The sequence below is a fragment of the Mirounga leonina genome, unplaced genomic scaffold (genome assembly GCF_011800145.1).
Source record: "Mirounga leonina isolate KUSES-001 unplaced genomic scaffold, KU_Mleo_1.0 Mir_53, whole genome shotgun sequence".
In the NCBI taxonomy this organism is placed as follows: Eukaryota; Metazoa; Chordata; class Mammalia; order Carnivora; family Phocidae; genus Mirounga; species Mirounga leonina.
Window position 1 is genome coordinate 99,586,479 of NW_023270807.1, and position 20,867 is coordinate 99,607,345.

The 20,867-nt window shown below is 36.8% G+C and overlaps 1 protein-coding gene across 4 annotated transcripts in view; it reads left to right on the forward strand.

The window, feature by feature from the left end:
• TAB2 (TGF-beta activated kinase 1 (MAP3K7) binding protein 2) overlaps positions 1–20,867 on the forward strand; it is a 93,766-nt gene that overhangs the window by 20,348 nt on the left and 52,551 nt on the right. The window contains exons 1-2 of one of the 4 annotated variants that reach the window (XM_034990977.1): positions 5,037–5,861; positions 12,661–12,747. The exons of 1 other annotated variant lie outside the window; for it this stretch is intronic. The gene's annotated coding sequence lies outside the window, so the exon portion shown is untranslated. Of the gene's footprint in view, positions 1–5,036; positions 5,862–12,660; positions 12,748–20,867 lie in introns of those variants that run through there. 2 more of the 4 variants (XM_034990980.1, XM_034990978.1) reach the window with 2 other exon arrangements.

Here is a 20,867-nt window from a genome sequence, read left to right on the forward strand (position 1 = left end):
TCTGAGGCATCGCCCAGTAATTAAACACTAATATTTCTGCAGTGAAACATGAAAATAGTCACAGTCAGTAGGCTAACTATAAAGCCTGTAAGTAGCCCCAAGTCAGCTCAAGGCAGGTTTTTTGCCACTACCAGATGAGGTTTTGTTGTTTGTTTGTTTTTTTAAGATTTTAAGTAATCTCCACACCCAACCTGGGGCTCAAACTTACAACCCCGAGATCAGGAGTCACATGTTCCTCCGACGTCAGTCACCCTGTCCAGATGAGTTTTGACATGAAGTTTCATGAAAAAAATCTTTTCAGAGCTTTTTAGATTTCAGAACTATGGAAGTGATTGTAGACTGTATTGACTAATACATCCAGTGAGGAGAGTCTCAGGAGTTGTGTTTTGAGGAATGTTGATTATGAAATGGTTAAGATTGGAAAGAAAGAGGGGTATAGAAAGGCAGGAGAAGAATTTAGACTAGTTTTCAGGCTAAAAAGAGAATTACTATTTCTGATAAAAATGGGAAGTTAAAGAAGGAAACTATTTTGGTGAGGAGTTTAAGTTTAAACTTCCCTTTTATTTTTCAAGTATTCAAAGCTTACAAGTGGAATATAAAATTTCCTTTTAAAATGATCTCTTAATTTTCACAACCTATGACTGTGGTGTTGAGACATGAAAATACTTCAAGGTTGAGAGTGGTTGAAGAGGTGTTCCTAGATATTTAAGGGTTGTGGCCCTGCTCACCAAAACAAAACCTGGAAAATAGACCGAAAGAAGTAGAGTGAGGTACTTGTCCCGCATGTGGTTGAATCATTGGTAGGGCCATGTTTCTAATGATGTGACTATATACAGTAGTAGTAACTGTTACAGCAGCGGTGGTAGCAGACGTGTTTTGTTTGAATGCTTTCCGCATGCCTGGCACTGTTCTAAATGCTCTGCAGCAAGCAGCCTAGTGGGGTCTTCCTTCCTCGTAGACTGGGTCATGACCGCAACTAGGAGGGAAGCATTAGCATAGGCAGAGGTATGATTTTGATTCCCAGTTCACTTTAAAAATCTGGAATATAGATAATTCATGAATATATAGAATTGAGTAGGTTGTAACTATTGCCATTCTGTGATTTTTTTAAAATCTACTTTGATAAATGGACTCATATTATTGTTATGTAAGTAAAATCTCTTAGAAATAGGGACAGAAGTCTAACAAAAATGAAATAAGGTTCAATAATTACTCTTAAAATTAGTTTAATTACTTTAAATCTATTGTGTATAAATGTATACATTTCCTTTATGGTTCATAGTTTTAAAAGGCAAATTTTGTCTTCAGCCTTTATTCAGATTCTGCTCTTAGATAATTCGAACTTCGTGTTTTTATTAAATAAGGATGTCGGACTAGATAATACATAAGGCTCCTTTCAATGTCAATCTCTACGATTCTGAATGTTTAGGTTTCATCAAGTAGAAGAGAAAGATTAAACTAGAACTTTAAGGAGATTCTCCTTTGATTCTGCTGTCAGTGCGATTCTGAATGTTTAGGTTTCATCAAGTAGAAGAGAAAGATTAAACTAGAACTTAAAGGAGATTGTCCTTTGATTCTGCTGTGAGTGCAGCTGAGATGCCTGAGGAAGACAAGCAAGGATGAGTGTCCCACTGCACCTGCATCCTTTTGACAAATGTTAAGAAGCCTAGAAATAACAATCCTAGGAAACTAGAAGAATGTGTACACTGTTGACCAGAAAAAATTTTCAAGAAAACAATGATCAGTAATCATTCAAGTTAGTAATCAGTCAATCAGGTTAATACAACATAGAGGAGGGAACTCTGGACCAGAAATTAGAAAGCCACAAATACATTTCTGGCCCTCACTCTGCCACCGATTGAAGTTTTTGATAATTAGTGTATTACTTAATTTTCTGAACCTTGCAGAGTAAGAGGAATAACTACCTAGCCTTCTCAGTGGTTTTTCACGAAGATCAAATGATACAATGAATTAGAAAGTACCCAGTAAACTTAAGATATTCTATGGAGTTACTGCAAAATGGTGGATGAGGATCCTGAAAAGATTATTGTATTTGATGATCTGAATAAAACGATTATCAAGGGAGGAAACTTGGAGGCAGATTAAAACAAGATTGAAGACATAGTATAACTACTCAATAGAGAAGTTTTGCAAGGCATGAATGGTAAGAGACAGATGGCCTAGCATAGCATATTCATTCCTTACATTGCTATTGCAGTTTTTTGTATGTTTGTGTTTCTCAGTTGATGAGGAAGAGGCAGAGGGCAGGAACTACAGCTCATTCTCTTTCCTCAGTGCCTTGAATAAAGTAGCTATTTTCATAAATAGCTTTGTGAATAAATACTTGCTGGACAAGACTTAACTGGCAAGGAAATACTTTGTGGTATGAGTATATACATGGATGTATGTTTAAGCTGGTTAAGACTTAAACACGTTCATAGGTTGAAGGGAGAGATTGAAAAGAAAGGTGTGGGTTTCCTCAAGATGTGAACGAAGGGGGATAGCATCTGGAGCCATAGATGAAAATAATGGTCTTACTAGTAACGGACTATTCCCTGCAAAAAGCACCAGACCCAGGAGGTTTTACCATTGAATTCTTAAAACTACAAGCCCTAGATAACTATTTCAGAGTGTAGAGAAAAAAAGGTAAGATTCCCAGTTCTTTTTTCAAAGCCAGCATAACATGATAATAAAATATGAGCGTAAAAGATGACACACCAATCTCACAAAAGTTGGTTCAAAAAATGCTTAATAAAACTATCAGATAGAAACTACCATTACATTAACAGAATAATACTGTAATGAAGTAGAATTCAATGTATAAATGTAGAACTGTATTAATAACTTCATGTTAGTAGGTGAGGAACTGGGTTATGAATATCTTGAGGGTTAACAAAAAGGGGAAGATCAGCATTTATTCCTAATAATCCTTTGTGAAACAGGAATAAATGAATAGATGTAAGATTTTGCATGTCTCAGACCAGAAGTCTACATTTTGTTATTAGAAATGATGAAATACTAAATTCCTTTTTAAAAGTCATGAATCAAAAAGATCTGGCCGGCATTAACTATTCTATAACATTGTCTTTGGAATACTGTCCAACGTAATTAGACCAAAAAACAAAATAAATATTGAAAGGGAGGAGGCAAATTTATTTATAGATGACATTGTATATCTGGAAAAGACAAAAAGAATCTACTTACACTACTGTGTAATCTACTTACATTACTGTGAGTAATGAGATTTCATTATGACAGCTAGTTATAAAAACAGTAATTGTTTGAAGTATTTTTCTTGATGGTCTTTAAACTGAAAGTCCATCTATATGGATTAATGAATGGGAATCCTCATTCTTAAATACTTTTTTTTTTTTTTTGCCTTCTAGGGAATACACAGACTGAATTTAATCTTATCATCTCTTAAGTAGATTGTAGTGTGTTTTGAATGAGATACTTTACATGTTAACTATTTTTTTAAAGATTTTATTTATTTGAGAGAGAGAGAGAGAAGCAGACTTCCTGCTGAGCAGGGAGCCCAATGTGGGGCTCGATCCCAGGACCCGGAGATTGTGACCTGAGCCGAAGGCAGATGCTTAACTGACTGAGCCACCCAGGCGCCCCTCCATGTTAACTTTTAAAAACTGTTTTGAAATAAAGTTGTAGCAGTGAATAGAATGATTTTAAGGAAATCTTTTTTTAAATCCTTGTTACTTTGATACTTGCTGTATTACTTGGTAATGCTAGGGAAGGTGTAATCTGATCTTTGAGCCATATTTGGTAAATAATAATTTTGTATGGAACCCACAGTTCTATCAGTAAGAGGAAAATTATTGCCCAGATGTAAGCTTTTCTTTGCCCTTAAAGCATTTCCTGACTTAAAGACCAAGTTATATCATGCATGGAAATCATTTTGTTTTTTAAAGTATAGCATATTCCAGATCTATAACTTCTTTTTTTTTTTTTTTTAAGATTTTACTTATTTATTTGACAGGGAGAGACACAGAGAGAGGGAACACAAGCAGGGGGAGTGGGAGAGGGAGAAGCAGGCTTCCCGTGGAGCAGGGAACCCGACGTGGGGCTCGGTCCCAGGACCCTGGGATCATGACCTGAGCCGAAGGCAGTCACTTAACCGACTGAGCCACCCAGGCGCCCCTAGATCTATAACTTTTTAACAAGAGTGTGTGGACAAAGATATTTTCTACTTTACTTGTAGGGAGAAGAATTACATGTCTCCTTCTTTACCACTGATTCTGTTTATATCCTAAAAGTAAATTGTTTCATTTTTATTCATCATCAGCTCTTGACTTGAGCTCTCTCACACATCTCCTTTATAGCTGTTCTGAAATCAATGTTGATAAATCAGTTATATCTCTTTGGATGTGATGCTGTTATTTAAACCTACAGCGTTTTACATAGCTGTTGCTTTAGCATATATAAAAATGAAAACTTAAGTATACCCATATGTTTAGAATAAAAAAATGTGTTTCATTCTGTAGTAATGCAGAAAAATGTATTGAATACCCATTGTGTGCCGGGTTGTTAGGTATTTCTATACTTTAGCTAATTCTCTTGACAGTCCAGTAAGGTAGGGTGTGGTATCTCACTTAATAGAAAAGAAATTTGTTTAGAGTTTAGTCCAAGGCCATCCTGAAACCAGATTTGAACCTGGATCTGTCCCTTCCAGAAGGTTTCACTGACAACATGCCATCACAAAAGATGGGAAATTTACATTTTTCTTAAAAACTACTTTGATTCTGTTTCACTTTGTTGTGTTGCTAGTCACAAGAAATGCAGGGAGTTAAGTTCTTTGAATCCTCCTCTTCACTGTTTTGTTTTGTTTTGTTGTCCTGTTACAGTTCTCACAGTCTGCCATCATTTGACAGTAGCAGAGGCATTCAATTTATTTCGACTGCTATGACATTTGTTTCTTAGAGAAATTCCTACGGGTGCCAATTCACCAAGCATAAGGACATCGTTTCCAGGCCTTCGTACAACAGTCTACTATTTCTAATATCTTACCATTTCTGTAATCTTTGTAGTTAGTGTCCTTTTTTTTTTTTTAATATGGACCTAACGAATTTAGACGAAAAAAAAAAATTGAATCTATTTTGGTAATGGAAAAAAGAATTTCCAGTGTGGTTACGAACCACATCTTATGAGCTGTTCTTTGCCTCCCACTTTAAGAATTACCAAGTATTTTTAAAAATTGGAACCTGAAATTCAGTTCATTGCTTGGATGCATTTCTTAAGAAACCTCTGAGAATTGATTGTAGGAAATTTGGGGAGCAGTTAGAAGATGATTGGAAATAAGATAGTGAGAGAAGAGCAAAATGACCTGAAAATGAGGACTTTACAATTTTAATTTTACCAGTGAAAGTGGATTTGTTGTTTTTCTCTTTCTGTTATACTCTGTGGTCCCATATTGGACAGTCTGTTGCAAAAAGCCATTATAGATTTCATATAGGCCACTGTTTGAGTATCTGAACTGGGAGTCTATAGAGTAGAATTGGGTAAAGTAAGACAGTGACTTAACTAATGTAAATAGCATCTTCTGGTATCTTGGAACTTAAGAGATCCTTTTTCCACCTCAGAATATTTTATGTGAGACACACTGGGGACTACCTCACTGCTATTAGATCTCATAATGTTATCTGGTCACATTTCTTATTCTGCCTACCTCTAGTTTACTCTAGTTTCTCTTCTGCTTTCAAGGCTCCAGACCCAGTTCCTGGACCTGCCCTGGAAAAGAAGTATCCAGTAGAGATGAGCTCACTGCAGTTACTTAATTAAAAATTTGTAAGCTACAAAAATGGCAATGGGCCAACCAAGAACAGCTACAATTTGAATTTTTCTATTTCCAGGTATGCTAAAGTCCATGGCACCAGTCAAGCTTAGCCTGCATAACTGCCTTACTATGACATCTATAATAACCAAAACTTTACTTTCAACATCTGTGGTCCTCTTGCTTTCAAGTTTAGTAACATTCCTAACATCTAGGTAACATGCAGCTACTCTTGACTTTAACATACCTTTTGCCTGACTATTTCTAATTTAACTTGTTCGCTAGTAGTAGCAAAGTAATGAAAAAACGATTTAAGAAAAATAAATTTGAAATGCTATTGAGTTAGGCCCTGTAAATGTACAAAAAATACTCTGGTCTTCATTGAAAAGTAAACATTAATGACAACAAAACTATCTTCCTTTAAGAGGTTCACATATAGTATAAGTAGTACAGGGAATTAAATAAATGATCCTAGTTCTCTCAACTATTCTACACTACAAACACCTTCACAGAGAGTTAATATATTCTTCAGTAATTGGAAATCATAGGATTTCCGAATAGAACCAGATAATGGATTATATAGTACTTTTTACCTGAAGAATTTTAAATGTAAGTATATAACTAATATTTGCTGTATTTTTATTTAATTGTTCAAAATTAACCAGATAAGAAAGTCATAGTAGTTGGAATTGTCCTGGAATATAACAACACAACCAAAAACTGAGGTTTCCTGTTCCCTTAGATTTTAACGGAGTAAAAACTACTTATGGGTGGTTAGAGGTCAGAGGGCAGTTAGCTTTTAAAGGCTTTTACTGCTTTTACCCATTTGTATAGATTTAGAAACAGGATTAATCCATAAAAGGTGACTTTATTTACTAAATGGGTGGATAGCCATACATACCTTTTGTTTTTATTTTTTTAATTTTTTCTAAAGATTTATTTGAGGTGGGGGCAGAGGGAGAGAATCTCCAAGCAGACTCCCCACCAAGCGTGGAGCCTGACATGGGGCTCAATTCCATGACCCACGAGATCATGACCCAGCTGAAACCAAGAGTTGGACGATTAACCAACTGAGCCACCCAGGCGACCCCCCATATCTTTTGTTTTTAAAGTTCAATTCAGAGGAATTGAACAGAGGAATTTTATATCCCAACTGTGATTTTGAAAGATGATTCTAATATCCTAACTTGTGCTTTAAAAATTCTCTCCTCCATTGTTAATGTATAATGAATTTAATATCAGCCAGTGTATTCAGCATTGGGTCACTGATTATGTCCCACATGATTTGTTTGGTATTGAAAGGATTGTATCTCATGGAGTGTTGAATTAGGACTGGAAAGGGAGCTACTGCCAGAGTTACTATAGGATCATTACTGCTGTCAGGGGAATTGGAGGGGAAATTCAAGAGAGAACTGCATTTGAATTTCAAGTCTTATTAGTTATCACTAGGGCTATTAGTAATGGTGAAATTTTTCTACATTCCTGAATGCAATTTTTGTATAAAACACTGTACTAGGTACAGTAAGTATGCAGAAATGAATAAACCTGGTTTTCAGTGACCTTACAGACAAGTAATACCAAAAAAGTACCATAATAGTGGTATGAACCATGTACTGGAGAATACCAGAAAGAATCAACTTTGTGGGGAAGGTAACATTTCTACCGAGCCTTGAAGAATAGATAGAATTCTTTCGAGAGAATGGCAAGAATATTTCTCAGTTATGGAAATGAAAGTATATAACATGTTCTAGAAATTGTGAGCAGTCCAGTGTGCCTAGACAACAGTGTACGGGATATGATAGAAGTTGGATCTATGTCATGCATGCTTTCAAATGTCAGGTGAAAGAGTTGGGACTTCAGTAGTAGGTAATGGGAATCTATTGAAGATTTCTTAGCATTGGTGCACTTAAGTAGGTGAGTCTTTGGAAAAGCTGACTGGTAGAGTAAGGGTTGACTTGATGAAGTCAGATTAGGCAGTAATAATACCTAATTAAGGACAACATTTATTGTTATATGTACCAGACACTATGTGTGAAGAGTTTTACCTGTAATTTCTCATTTAATCCTTATTACGGGAATGTGAGATGTAACTGAAATAATACATGCTAGGCATTTAGCACAGGACCTGGCCCAGTAATGCTAAACCATAGTGATTATACTATAAACTCAGAGAAAAGTGTTCTTGTCCACCTTTATGTGTGAAAACTTTCTACAAGAGTGTTGTGTTTATTGAGGGACTCTTAACAAAGTAACAATAAACCTTTTTTTTACTACCCCCTACCTCTTTCTTTTAAACAATTAAACTATCCCATTGGTGGATGAATACTTCTTACCCAGTTTGAGAGCTGAGCATTAGTTGACATTGAGTTAGCCTTTGGTCAAAAAAAAAAGGGGGGGGGGTCTGACTTTTTTAACAGGACTGAGCATAGAGATAGTCATGCACCTAAACATAAAGCCCATACATAAGGTTTAAATCAAAATGTAACTGTAGGGGCGCCTGGGTGGCTCAGTTGTTAAGCATCTGCCTTCGGCTCAGGTCATGATCCCAGGGTCCTGGGATCGAGCCCCACATCGGGCTCCCTGCTTCTCCCTCTCCCACTCCCCCTGCTTGTGTTCCCTCTCTCGCTGTGTCTCTCTCTGTCAAATAAGTAAAATCTTTAAAAAAAAAAAAATGTAACTGTAGATCTCATCTGTCAAGCGTCTGGAAAAGTGATAATTGTTGCAGCTGTTAACTATAACGGTAACAGTTTTAGCATAGATAACATAGGCTCGAAGTTATTTGGAAGTATATATGGTTGGCTAAGTACAGTTACTTTCAAATTATTCTACTCACTCTTACTCTCCTACCCATGTAGGAATACAAGTAGTGATGGATCGTCTTCCATTCATGTGTCCCTTTACCTGGCCCCCTCTCCAAAATAATTAGTGTGTGTTCTTTTTTTTAATTAATTTATTTAGAGAGTGAGAGAGAGCATGAGCAGGGGGGAGGGACAGAGGGAGAGGGAGAAGCAGACTCCCCGCTCAGCAGGGAGCCCTAGATGGGACTTTATCCCAGGACCCTGGGATCATGACCTGAGCCAAAGGCAGACGCTTAACCAACTGAGCCACCAGGCGCCCCCAATTAGTGTGTGTTCTTTCAGAACCTTTCCTATGCATTCATATAATAATCTTTTTAAATCTATTTTATATCTTTTTTTTTCCTAACCACAAAGGGTATCCCTATACATGGATTCTGCATCTTTCTTTTTTCATTCATTAAAGTCTTAAAGGTCTTTCCATTTAATTGTTTGGAAATCTTACTCCACTTTAAAAAAACCAAAACACGGGCACCTGGGTGGCTCAGTCGTTAAGCGTCTGCCTTCGGCTCAGGTCATGATCCCAGGGTCCTGGGATCGAGCCCCATATCGGGCTCCCTGCTCCGCGGGAGGCCTGCTTCTCCCTTTCCCACTCCCACTCCCCCTGCTTGTGTTCCCTCTCTTGCCATGTCTCTCTCTCTGTCAAATAAATAAAATCTTTAAAAAAAAAAAAAAGCTGCATGGTATTCCTTCATATTGCTCTGCAATAATGTACTTATTCATGCCTCAGTACAGGTTGTTTTTAGTAATACACACTAAGGTGACTGTATGCTCCTCTTTAAGCATGTGTTTGTCTCTAGATTAAATGCTTTAATTTATATAGATAAAGAGCTAGACCTCACATACTTTATTATTTGTAACAGATTTCATTCAGCCCACCTCACAGCTGATTGCAGTAACAATGGTGGTGACACCCCAGTTGTGAACTGCTGGCTTAGAATACTGATCTGCAACTGACTTAGTGGGAACTGTGTGTGTATCCATGATTCTCTTCCGTTAAAAGGAACGGTATTAACAATTGTCCTCTTTCCCTCACATGTGGGAAGGATAAAGTGAGATAATGGATATGTGCTTTCAGGAAATCCAGTATAAATCTGAATTCTACCAGATTATAATCTTCTCAAAAGCAGGGGCTGTATTTTATTCATCTTTGCATATTTAGAGCACAGTGCCTGGCATGTCATGGGCAGTTTTTGTGGAGTGGATCCCAGACATGAATGTGACCAAAAAGTGGTTCGGGCCAGTAGAATTTTCTTAGATGTATTTTCTACATTACTAGGAATCTGTACAGTTTTCACTGGAAAAATTACCCACCTTTTCAACCTTATCTTATTTTTCTGCTCCACTCAGCCATAATTCTTCAGATTTGTCATGTTCTTTCATGGCCTTTCCCCCAACACAAACAGTTGTCAGAGATATCCTGTAAGACCTTCATTATTCCTAATGACTAAACTCAAGCACAACATTCTTTGTGATGTTTCTCCTGCCTTTCCTTAGTGTCTAAGTTTTAGGCACTTCTTCCCCTTAACCTTCACTGCAGCTTATACACCTGTAAATGGCACAGTGTTTGTTGCGGTCTGAAGACATACCTGCCCCTGGGGCATGGCAGGGCCTGGAACTTCAGAGATAAATCACCTGCATCGAGAAAATGAGAGGCATGTTGTTTTTGCTGACTTGTGGGATGCAGCGTGTATGATGCAGAGGAGGGCCATTAAAATCTTGTGTGATATGCCCCTCCTTACCCTACTTCTTCAGCCTCATCTTTCATCACATGGTCTGTGAGTCTTTCTCCCTGCACTTCAATGTTAGCCAGCTACCTATGGCTTCCTGAACTTGCCACGCCATTTCACTCCTTTAAATCCTTCCCTAGGCAACTACCTATGCCTGAAATACCTTTCCCTCTCACCTGTCTACCTAGTGAACACATTTTATCTTCTAAGACCCAGCTTAGGTATCCCCTGTTTAATGAATCCTTTCCTTAAATCCTCCCCTTCCCTCAAAATTGACCGGCCCCTCCTTTGTCTCCCCTGTTTACTGCACATTGTATCTGTAACCATTCAGTTATTACATTTATTTATTGAATGTTTATCTTCCCCTACTAAAATGTAAATTTCTTGAACATAGGCAACTGTGCTTTTATTAATTTTAATATTTTCACCCACTATAGTGTAGAGTAAGTAGCAGGCACTCAACAAAGCTTAAGTAAGAAGTATATCATACATATGAAAAAATATAAAAACGATAAATTAGAAAATGGGTTATCATAAATAAAAATGTTAAGTGGATCGTCACTTTTATATATTTTTCAGTTCAAATTTTCTATTAGGAAAGTCTTTGTTGATTTATGGATAAGTATTTGTAGGATGAGATTTCTCGTTCTTTATTTAATTACATTATACAATTTAAAATATTGAATATTCTCTAAGAGTATCTAAATTGGAGAATTGTGAAATAGATTTATATATAATAAATTTGCTGATAAAAGTTTCTGTACAGTTCTGAGATTATTCTTTTTTTTTTTTAAAGATTTTATTTGAGAGAGAGAGAGCACATGAGCAGAGTGGAGGGGCAGAGGGAGAGGGAGAAGCAGACTCCCCACTCAGCAGGGAGCCTGATGTGGGACTTGATTCCAGGACCCTGGGATCATGACCTGAGCCGAATGCAGACGCTTAACCGACTAAGCCACCAGGCGTCCCCTGAGATTATTCTTGACTATCTAATTTAAAAATTCATTCACCATTACTATAACAAGACTAATAGCCAACTATATACAACAGTTTCAAAGTGTAATATTTGAAAGACGGGCATATACTAAACAAAATTATTGCATTGTGTTGTCTTTTAGAGACTTGATTCAATTTAATACTGTTTTACCAATTTCACGTTTGCTCATTTTGAATTCTCTGTAATTTCTTTTTAAGGTTCTGAGTACTGTTATAGTAATGAAATATTTTATTTAAATGTTCTTTACAAATAAAAATTTTTTTTTAAGATTTTTTTAATTTATTTATTTGACAGAGAGATAGCGAGAGAGGGAACACAAGCCGGGGGAGTGGGAGAGGGAGAAGCAGGCTTCCCGCGGAGCAGGGAGCCCGATGCAGGCCTCAATCTCAGGACCCCAGGATCATGACCTGAGCCGAAGGCAGACGCTTAACGACTGAGCCACCCAGGCGCCCTACAAATAAATTTTCATGTATTTTCTCCATTAGCAGGCTTAGCAATCTCCATTCAGCGCAGTTATATTACCAATCAAGTGTATGTGTATAATTTTAAAATTGCCAGTTAAACTTATTGTTCTTAAAATTTTTTGTTATTAAGAGATCACTGATACCTATCTGTTTACATTATATGTAATTCATGAACATAATTGACACACACCCAGTGCTATGACACACACCCAATGCTATAACACACACAGACATCCAGCACCTGGTCAGGAGTCCACTCTGGGGAAAAGTCAGTTGAGGGCCATGATACTAGAAGGAAGATGGGTGATGTTATATGCGATGTACCACAAAAACATGGGGCCAAGTAAGTGTTTGGAACTGCATGGGGATTAGTTGATCAAACTTCTCATAACTTTCTCTGAATCTTCATATTAAGATGCCGTTTTAGATTAATATTTTAACCAGATTATTATAATCTTCACATGCCATTGAGTTCACTGGTTCATTACAAATGTTTATGGTTGATATAAGATGCTAACCGGTCCTTCCAAGTGCTTTCATTTTCTTTTATCCTCTCTTTTTCCTTCTTACCCATAATAGGAACTTATTGTCATATCATTTATTTATATCATGTTTTCTTTTAAAGATATTTATGCACAGGATGGATTACCCAAAAATTACAGTAGAAGGGGGGCACTGAAAAATAACTTTGTGTCTCCCATCTTAAAGCCCTAATGTATTGGGGAAAAATTAGATATGAATTGGAAAATACACCCAAGGTAGTTAGTTATATAATATGTTTTGATGAATTATAACCATTCTGTCTTAGATTTATTGTGCTTTTCTTGATCCTTAGAAAATGGTAGCACTCACCACAAAACCACAATACATAAATTGCCAAGTGTGGCTGACTTTCACATTCCTTTAGAAGAACTTATAACTGGTAAGCCTTTTAACCATAAGAAATGGCCAACATTCATGGACTTGATGCAATGTATTAAATGAAAAAACTGGGAAGTTTTCTTTTTAGGAGGAGGTAGTGTGGATCATTATGTACTTTAGCCTTTGATGTTTATTTTTTCCTTTACAAAGTAAATTATTGCAGGGGTATAAAGTTGAGGAATCGATTTTCTGCTAACATGATTCTTTGCTCCTTTCAAGCTTTTAAATAACACAAAAGCTGAACATGATAGCTAATTTAAAGTAGTAGCATTTAGATGACTGATTTGGTATGTTTCTGTTACTTTATTTTTGTAAATAACTGGCTATGTAAAATGATTCAATATTACCACTGTTTCATGCTGAAATTTATGCTAAAGATGGATTATAATTATCTTGTCTTTAGGCTTAAATGGTGATAGTATTTGAATTTTAGATTTTTAATTACATAGCTATAGTTATTGTTTTTTTTTTTTTTTTAAGATTTATTTATTTATTTATTTGACAGAGACACAGCGAGAGAGGGAACACAAGCAGGGGGAGTGGGAGAGGGAGAAGCAGGCTTCCCGCGGAGCAGGGAGCCCGATGCAGGGCCCGATCCCAGGACCCCAGGATCATGACCTGAGCTGAAGGCAGACGCTTAACGACCGAGCCACCCCAGGCACCCCTATAGTTACTGCATTTTAACTATTAGGAAAATAACTTGATATTATATATTTGGTTGGGGGTGGGGTCTGTTTTGCCTTAGTAAAGTTGTAACATCATGTTCCAAGAGATAGAATTCTAATAATTTGCTGTTAAAATTTTTTTTAAATTTTTCATGTTCAATTAGTGGCATTTGCAAATTCTTTTGAGGTTAATCAGATGTGAAGTGCATCAACTGTTACCTAACTAGCATTTGATGAGATGCTTAGGTAATCTATCACTAAAGTAAAAGGTATTTAAAATAGTGTATGTAATTAGGCAGGGAATATATATATATATATATATATATTTTTTTTTTTAAGGTTTAATTCTGAAATCATATTGAGGCTAAAAGGTTTCAAAATCTGCTTTGATTTTAAAAATTATAGCATCTTTCAGCTATCACTGCCTATCAGTGCTTCTTTCTCTGATGAAGATACTCTTTAAGAATAACTCACTGCACAGTCTGATAATGTCAGCCAATCCACAGAAGACACACAAATTGTAATTAGTTATGAGAAACTATTAATATCATTTTGACAACAAAGAGATAAGTTGAAACATTCTGCCTTTCCAGTAGGCATCCTGGGGAAGTTAGTATTCACAGTTGTTGAGGTCAGAGGGGCTTTGCAGTACAGACAGTTCTGTTAAAATTTAACATATGTGTTTCTAAAAATCACCATGCTATACAAATCATGGGGAAAAAACCACAGGGCTTATGGAAAAAGCAGAATTTGGGATGCAACACTCAAAAACTTTATCAGAGAACAATTAAAAAAAGATAGGAACCTTAAAAAAATGACAGAATAGTTTTACACATGTTAAATGATTAAGAAATATGTACTCGTATACAATATACAAACAAATGTTGTACTTTGAAAAAGTTCTGAAGTTTGCTTATGGAAATGAGCATAGATGTGGCAGCTTTTTATTGTGAAGTGGTCAAGGAAGGGTTTTCTGAAATCAGAAGGAAAGTTGTAACACAAGATGTGGATAGGTGGGACCATGCGGAGATAGGGTGAACTGAGATGGCTGGCAGATGTTTAAAGTGTGTTCATATTTACATTTTGTTTATTCACACACAACTTGTTTCAGCTGAGTGTGGTTTTTCTGTGTTCAGCTAGTGTTTCTTGCGAAATCACAGCAAAATTCACTTAATGCTCAAATTGTTCCCTATTACATCAGTTGCATTAGAACAGATTCTGAATTTCCAGACAAGTACAGCAGCATGAACTTACAGCTGAGAGTAAGGGAAACACTTGTTTGGACAGACAGATGCACTTTTTATAGTAGTCTTCAAAATCTAGGCATTTTCTGATGGACGGAGATTTATTGCAGCAAATATTTACTGAGCGTCTACTATTTGGCCTACACTTTTTAAGTATTTAGGATACAGCAGTGAACAAGGTCGTCTTTCCACTTTGGGACTAACGGGACTTGTGTAAAGAATTTTGTTTGTCATCAAGGTTTGGTTTTAAGAAATAAAATTAGGTAGATAAAAGAGAAGTCTAATAAAGGAGTCTACTGGGCAACAGGCTTTCCTCTAACTTTTTAAATTGTATACTTTTACAAGATAATTTCCTGGGATCCTGTCCCACTCAAGATTCCGTTGTTTACAGAAAAAATTACCATCTCTCGAGGTTATTAAGCAGAATTAAATTTTGAGATGGTACATATGTTAAAATGGGAAGACCTCCTTACCTTGGTCCATAAGCTAAAGGAGAATCTTAATGCAATTGAGAAGTGAATTGTAGTTGTATATATTTCATTCTATTTCTTTTTGATATTCAACATGAACTACATTCTTCTTTGTTAGAATAATTAAATTTGTTCCAATAAAACTCAATCATGTAAGAATGGGGCAAAGATAAAATATGTATATAGTTTTATATAATATTAAAACTTTAGTGTTATTGTCTCTCAAGGAAGGTCTTCTATAATAAAGGCCTTTCTCATCTTCTCCTGTAACACTCCCCACCCCAAACTCGTGCTTCAGAATCCCCTTCTTCCCTTCTATCCCTCCTTTCTTCTAGTCAGATAGGTGACTGATTCACCATCTCCAGGATCTGCATCCTATTTGGTTGTCTTGCCTCATACTTTAACTTTTTTAAAAAATGTTAATTTCCGTTTAGTTAACATACAGTTGGATTAGTTTTAGGTGTACAATATAGTGATTCAGCAGTTCTGTACATTACTCAGTGCTCCTCACAATAACTGTACTCTTAATCCCCTTCACCTATTTCACCCCTCCCCCTCCCCACTGCCCTTCTGGTAATTACCAGTTTGTTCTGTATTGTTAAAGAGTTTTCTGGTTTCTCTCTTTTTTTCTTTGTTCTTTGGTTTCTTAATTTACACATATGAGTGAAATCATTTGGTGTTTGTCTTTCTCTGACTGACTGACTTCATTTAGTATTATACCCTCCAGATCCTTCCATGTTGTTGCAAATGGCAACACTTCATTCTTTTTTATGTTCTTAAACTTGTTAAGTACCCATGATTCTAGAGCCTCCCATTCTCTCCCTCAGCCCAGAGAGCCCTTTAAACACATACAGCACAGTTTATACCACTTATCTGGCACTCATGTACAGCCTAGTACTGTTTGCTTTCTCAGGGAGCTTTGCCTGAGTTTTAGTTACACAAGGTATTTGTCCATAGACATGGAAGGGGAAGGCTTCAAAGGTTCAGTCAGCTTTCTCGATATTCTGCAGCCAGGGTAGCATGCAGCCGTGTTTTTGCTGAGGTTTTGTTCCTTTGTACTTTGTGGGAATTCATGGTATTTAGAATGAAAATTACTACCAGTGTGTATTGTTTGCTACAGGTCAGGCAGGTGCAATGCAATTTACTTTCACTGTGTGAAATCCTTAAAATTCCTTGAGCTGTTTTCCCCATTTTACAAAGAAGAAATGATAGTATTAGTGACTAGCACTTACATAGGCTACTTTATTGTGCACTTACTCTGTGCTATTTTTTTAATTATTTTACATGTATTATTCATTTAATTTTATAATAATATGAGATAGCTACTCCATCATCACAATTTTATAGATGAGGAGACTGAGACACAGAGAAGTTAAATGATTTGCCCAAGAAGACACTGTACGTAAGTGGCAGATTCAATTTCATAAGTAAGTGAGCACAAATTATAGCATCCTGGAATTTATTTTATTTTATTTTATTTTTTAAAGATTTTATTTATTTATTTATTTGAGAGAGAGAGAGCGAGAGCACATGAGAGGGGGGAGGGTCAGAGGATGAAGCAGACTCCCCGCCAAGCAGGGAGCCCGATGCGGGACTCGATCCAGGGACTCCAGGATCATGACCTGAGCCGAAGGCAGTCGCTTAACCAACTGAGCCACCCAGGCGCCCCTAGCATCCTGGAATTTATACTTAAGCAGCCACCACTATGTGTCAAATGCTGTGCACTTTATGTACATTATCTCATTTGTTTATCTCATTAAATGGACAGTGCCCACTAATACAGAATTCAGGTTGAAATATTTAGCAGTGTTATCTCTGCCTTTAACCATTAACATGCTCTTTTGCCTGAAAATTTTGGAAATAAATGGCTAAAGTGTAGAATACGGTTTCTTGAAATTCTACTTTTTGGGAAAATTTTAAGCCTATCTCAGAGTGACATTTAATTTATTCACTGATGTCTTTTTTTGATAAGACTTTAATAGTAAAAGCCAGTACTTTGATTGTCAAGCTTATACAAGGTACATTACGAGTTACTCATTTTATTTTAAAAGTTGGATCTCATCATTTGTTCCTTTCATTTTAAAAGTTTGCTCCATCATTTACTTTGGTACCTCCTGGTCAGGAACAGTCAACCTTAATCTTTGATACACTTTTTCGTATCTCCATAGTCATTGCTTTAGGGTTTTTGTTTATCTTATCAAGGCAGTTTGCTTGCTAGAAAGTAACATATCTCACCTAAATCTGTAACTACAGTAGAATGGTAGTGTCTCCCCTTCATCCCACCTCACCCCATTTCACCCCCTTTTCCTCATTTCCTGTGGGGTGAGAATTGCAAAAGCTTTGTTTATTGTACTTGATGGAAAACTAGCTTTTGGTCACATATGATTAATATTCTACGGTTTTTTCATTAAGAACTCTCACACTTTTCTTCCCCAAATGCTAGTGTGGGAAAGCACCTTGGAGATAGAGCTCATTCTCCATAATAGACCAAGTGGCTAGGCTAACACTACTTACCAAAAAAAGTAATAGAAACACTAAATACGGATTTAAGCAAAAATTGTGAAATAAGTAATTGGGCAGATGGGCATAGGATTCGAGAAGCACGGTTGTGTGTGTGTATATGGGAACTGAATTACAAAGCTAAATCTTCATTTTCCACAATAGGAAATCCATAGACAATGTGTAAAATTGGAAAATCAAGAAATAATCCTATAATCACCTTATGTAGGAATGTGGAGAAACAGCCCATTGTTGACAGTGGTTACTCTATAGAGTAGAATAAGAGTAGGAAGGCATGACGGAGGGAAGTTGCTGGTTTCCCTGATAAATTTTGTAGTACTCTTTGACTTTTAAACTGTGTACATGTTTTTGTCTTTACAATTTTATTTAGATTTTTCATTATAGGATATGTCATGTCAAAATATTGCCTGGACAAATGATGATTAAGATTTTTTAAAATCATTTTTTTGTATATGCTGTTTAGTTGTTTAGGCTGGAAGGAATGTTGGCCTTTAGGGAAAAATTAATGACTGTATAATGTTTTATACTTAATATAACCAAAATATTTTTCTTCAAGTGTTCTTAAATTATATGGTAGGATTATCTACACTCAGGTTTTAATTAATGTCAGCACCAAAGATGCCTCTCAAATGTTTATCTGCAGCCCAGACCTGCTCTCTGAGCCCTAGACCCATCAATCTCTACTCCTTCTGTGATATATCTATTTGGGTATTTTAAAGGTGCCCGAGACTCAACGCATTCAAAACCAAACCTGTAACCTACCCCTTTGTTTTCTTGGTCCTGTTCTATCATTTACACATCAGAAACCGGTCGTGACACCAACTTCTTCACCCCAATATTTAATCCATCAACAAGTTCTATTAATTTTTACTTCCTAAATAACCCTTCAGTTTTTCCTTCTCAGCCTCCACTGCTGTTTCTACAGGGATGAGCTATTAGCATTTCCTGGCTAGCCTCCGGCAGTGGTTTCTAACAGGGCTTCTCCTATATTTTACCCTTTTCTGCATAGTGTAGCCATTCTTCATACATACATGATTTCTAGATCAGGTCTCCTTCCCTGCCTCTGAGCCTAAATCTGCAGTGGCTTCCCATTACTCTGAAAATAAAACTTCCAAATTTTAATGGCCTCTAAGGCACATCATGACTTGGGCCCCACATTTTTCTTGCTATCTGCTCTCTACAATTTTTCCTCATGTACCATGCTCCCTTCCAATCTCTTGCTGAATATGAAAGAGGCGAAACAAATACGGTAGCAACCAGCTAGACTGAGCTAGCAGTAGGAGGCAGACAGAAGGTAAATTAGTACGCAAGTTCAAATAGCTATCTGAATTAAAAACTTGGGTCAGTGTGCCTCTAATCTAGGAACCTCTGTGACCTGGAGAGCAAGGGCACGACTCCTACTTGTATCTTCAGCACAGTTATCTGCTGTATTCTAGGCACTCCTTAAATGTATGGGTTGTAGATAATTAGAGGATGATTGTCCGATTTTAAATACTCTTCATATGTAGTTGCCTCATAAATGCCCAAATTTTGATCAGACCTGTAAGTCCTGTTGCTTTTCTCTTTGTTGTTTTTTTAATTGGGAACTCCCAACTACAAACTCTGGGTACAATTAAACAGCTGTGTTACATACTCTTACAGTCCTGGAAAAAATCACCATGACAAATGATGGTGAATGTGAAGACTTGCTAACTATCAGAGCTTGAGGTGTCAGTGAGCCATGTTCCCATATTTGGTACTCTGCACTGTCATGATAATTATTGAGGGGTCAGAAATAAATTGTTTACGTATTCTTTAAGAAAGGAAAGAATAAGGCACATTTTATAAGGCTTTCCAGTATATTTACTGTTAGATTCTGTAGTAGTGTATATATTCTGCTACTATTTAGAATTCTTAAGAAATTAATCTTCCTACATCATTTGAGGTGGTGACAGTTTAGGTGCCAAAAGTTTGCACCTGATGCTAGAAACATTTCTAGCAAATATGATTTCTTTATTTTCTCAAAAGAGCAGTCATGTTGCATCTTAACTATAGAAAATATGTTTCAGGGCGCCTCGGTGGCTCAGTCGTTAAGCATCTGCCTTTGGCTTAGATCATGGTCCCAGGGTCCTGGGATCGAGTCCCACATCGGGCTCCCTGCTTGGCAGGAAGCCTGCTTCTCCCTCTTCCACTCCTCCTGCTTGTGTTCCTGCTCTCGCTGTCTCTCTCTCTGTCAAATAAATAAATAAAATCTTTAAAGAAAAAAAAAAGAAAATATGTTTCCATTTATTATTAGAAATAATTTTCCAGATTAAGTTATATTGCATGGTTTTCCTTTTGAAATTAAATACCACCTGCTGTTTGTTTGTTTCAGCAATGAATTTATTTGTAAAATTTATTTACTCACCACAAAGGCTACATTAAAAACAGTTATCTTGCCATGTCCTTAAAGTTTCCCTTGCTGGATATAGAATGTGGGTTGATGTTTTTTCTTTCAACACTTACATTTTGTCCTTTGACTGTCTCCTGGCCTCCACAGTTTCTGATGACAAGTCGACATTGGAATTGTTCCCCTCTGTCATTTCTTTTGCTGCTTTCAACATTTTCTTTGATTTTCAGCAGTTGGACAGTTATGCCTATGTGTGGTTTTCCTGGGCTTTTCCTGTTTAAGGTTTGAGTCTAGCCTGTTTAGGTTTTGATATTCTTCAGTAGGATCTTTCTTTGTTTTTGTGTTGTTGTTGTTGTTTCAAACAAGCTCTGGCCGGTTTTATTAAACATTTTGCATGATTTACTTTTCACCAGTGTGTTCTAACATGCTTCTAGTGATATCAGAATCACCTGGATCAGTGGTAGCCAGCGCATACTGGCAGAATGTTCCATGTGCTATGCCCAATCCGGTAGTATTGCTACTGTAGTGACGGACACCATTTTTGGCCTGTGCGGCTTAGTACTATTTCAGATTTCCTCAAGGCTTGGGCAGTTGTTACAGAGGGCGACCAGTTTTGCTTTGCCTTGCTGATCATCTTTAGAGTCTGCTCCTGCCCCAGCAAGGACTTTCCACTTTTCATGAGAGGTTAGAGCCTAGAGTTGATTGACTCCAGCAACTTTTTTGTTGTCTTTGCAGCCACCATCTTCTGCCTTATGTGTGGGATGACCCCAACCAAGAGCAGTCACCAGGGTGTCTGGGGAGGTGATTAAGATCTCCTTGATCTGTAAATTTATATCTTTTACTAACTTGGGGTT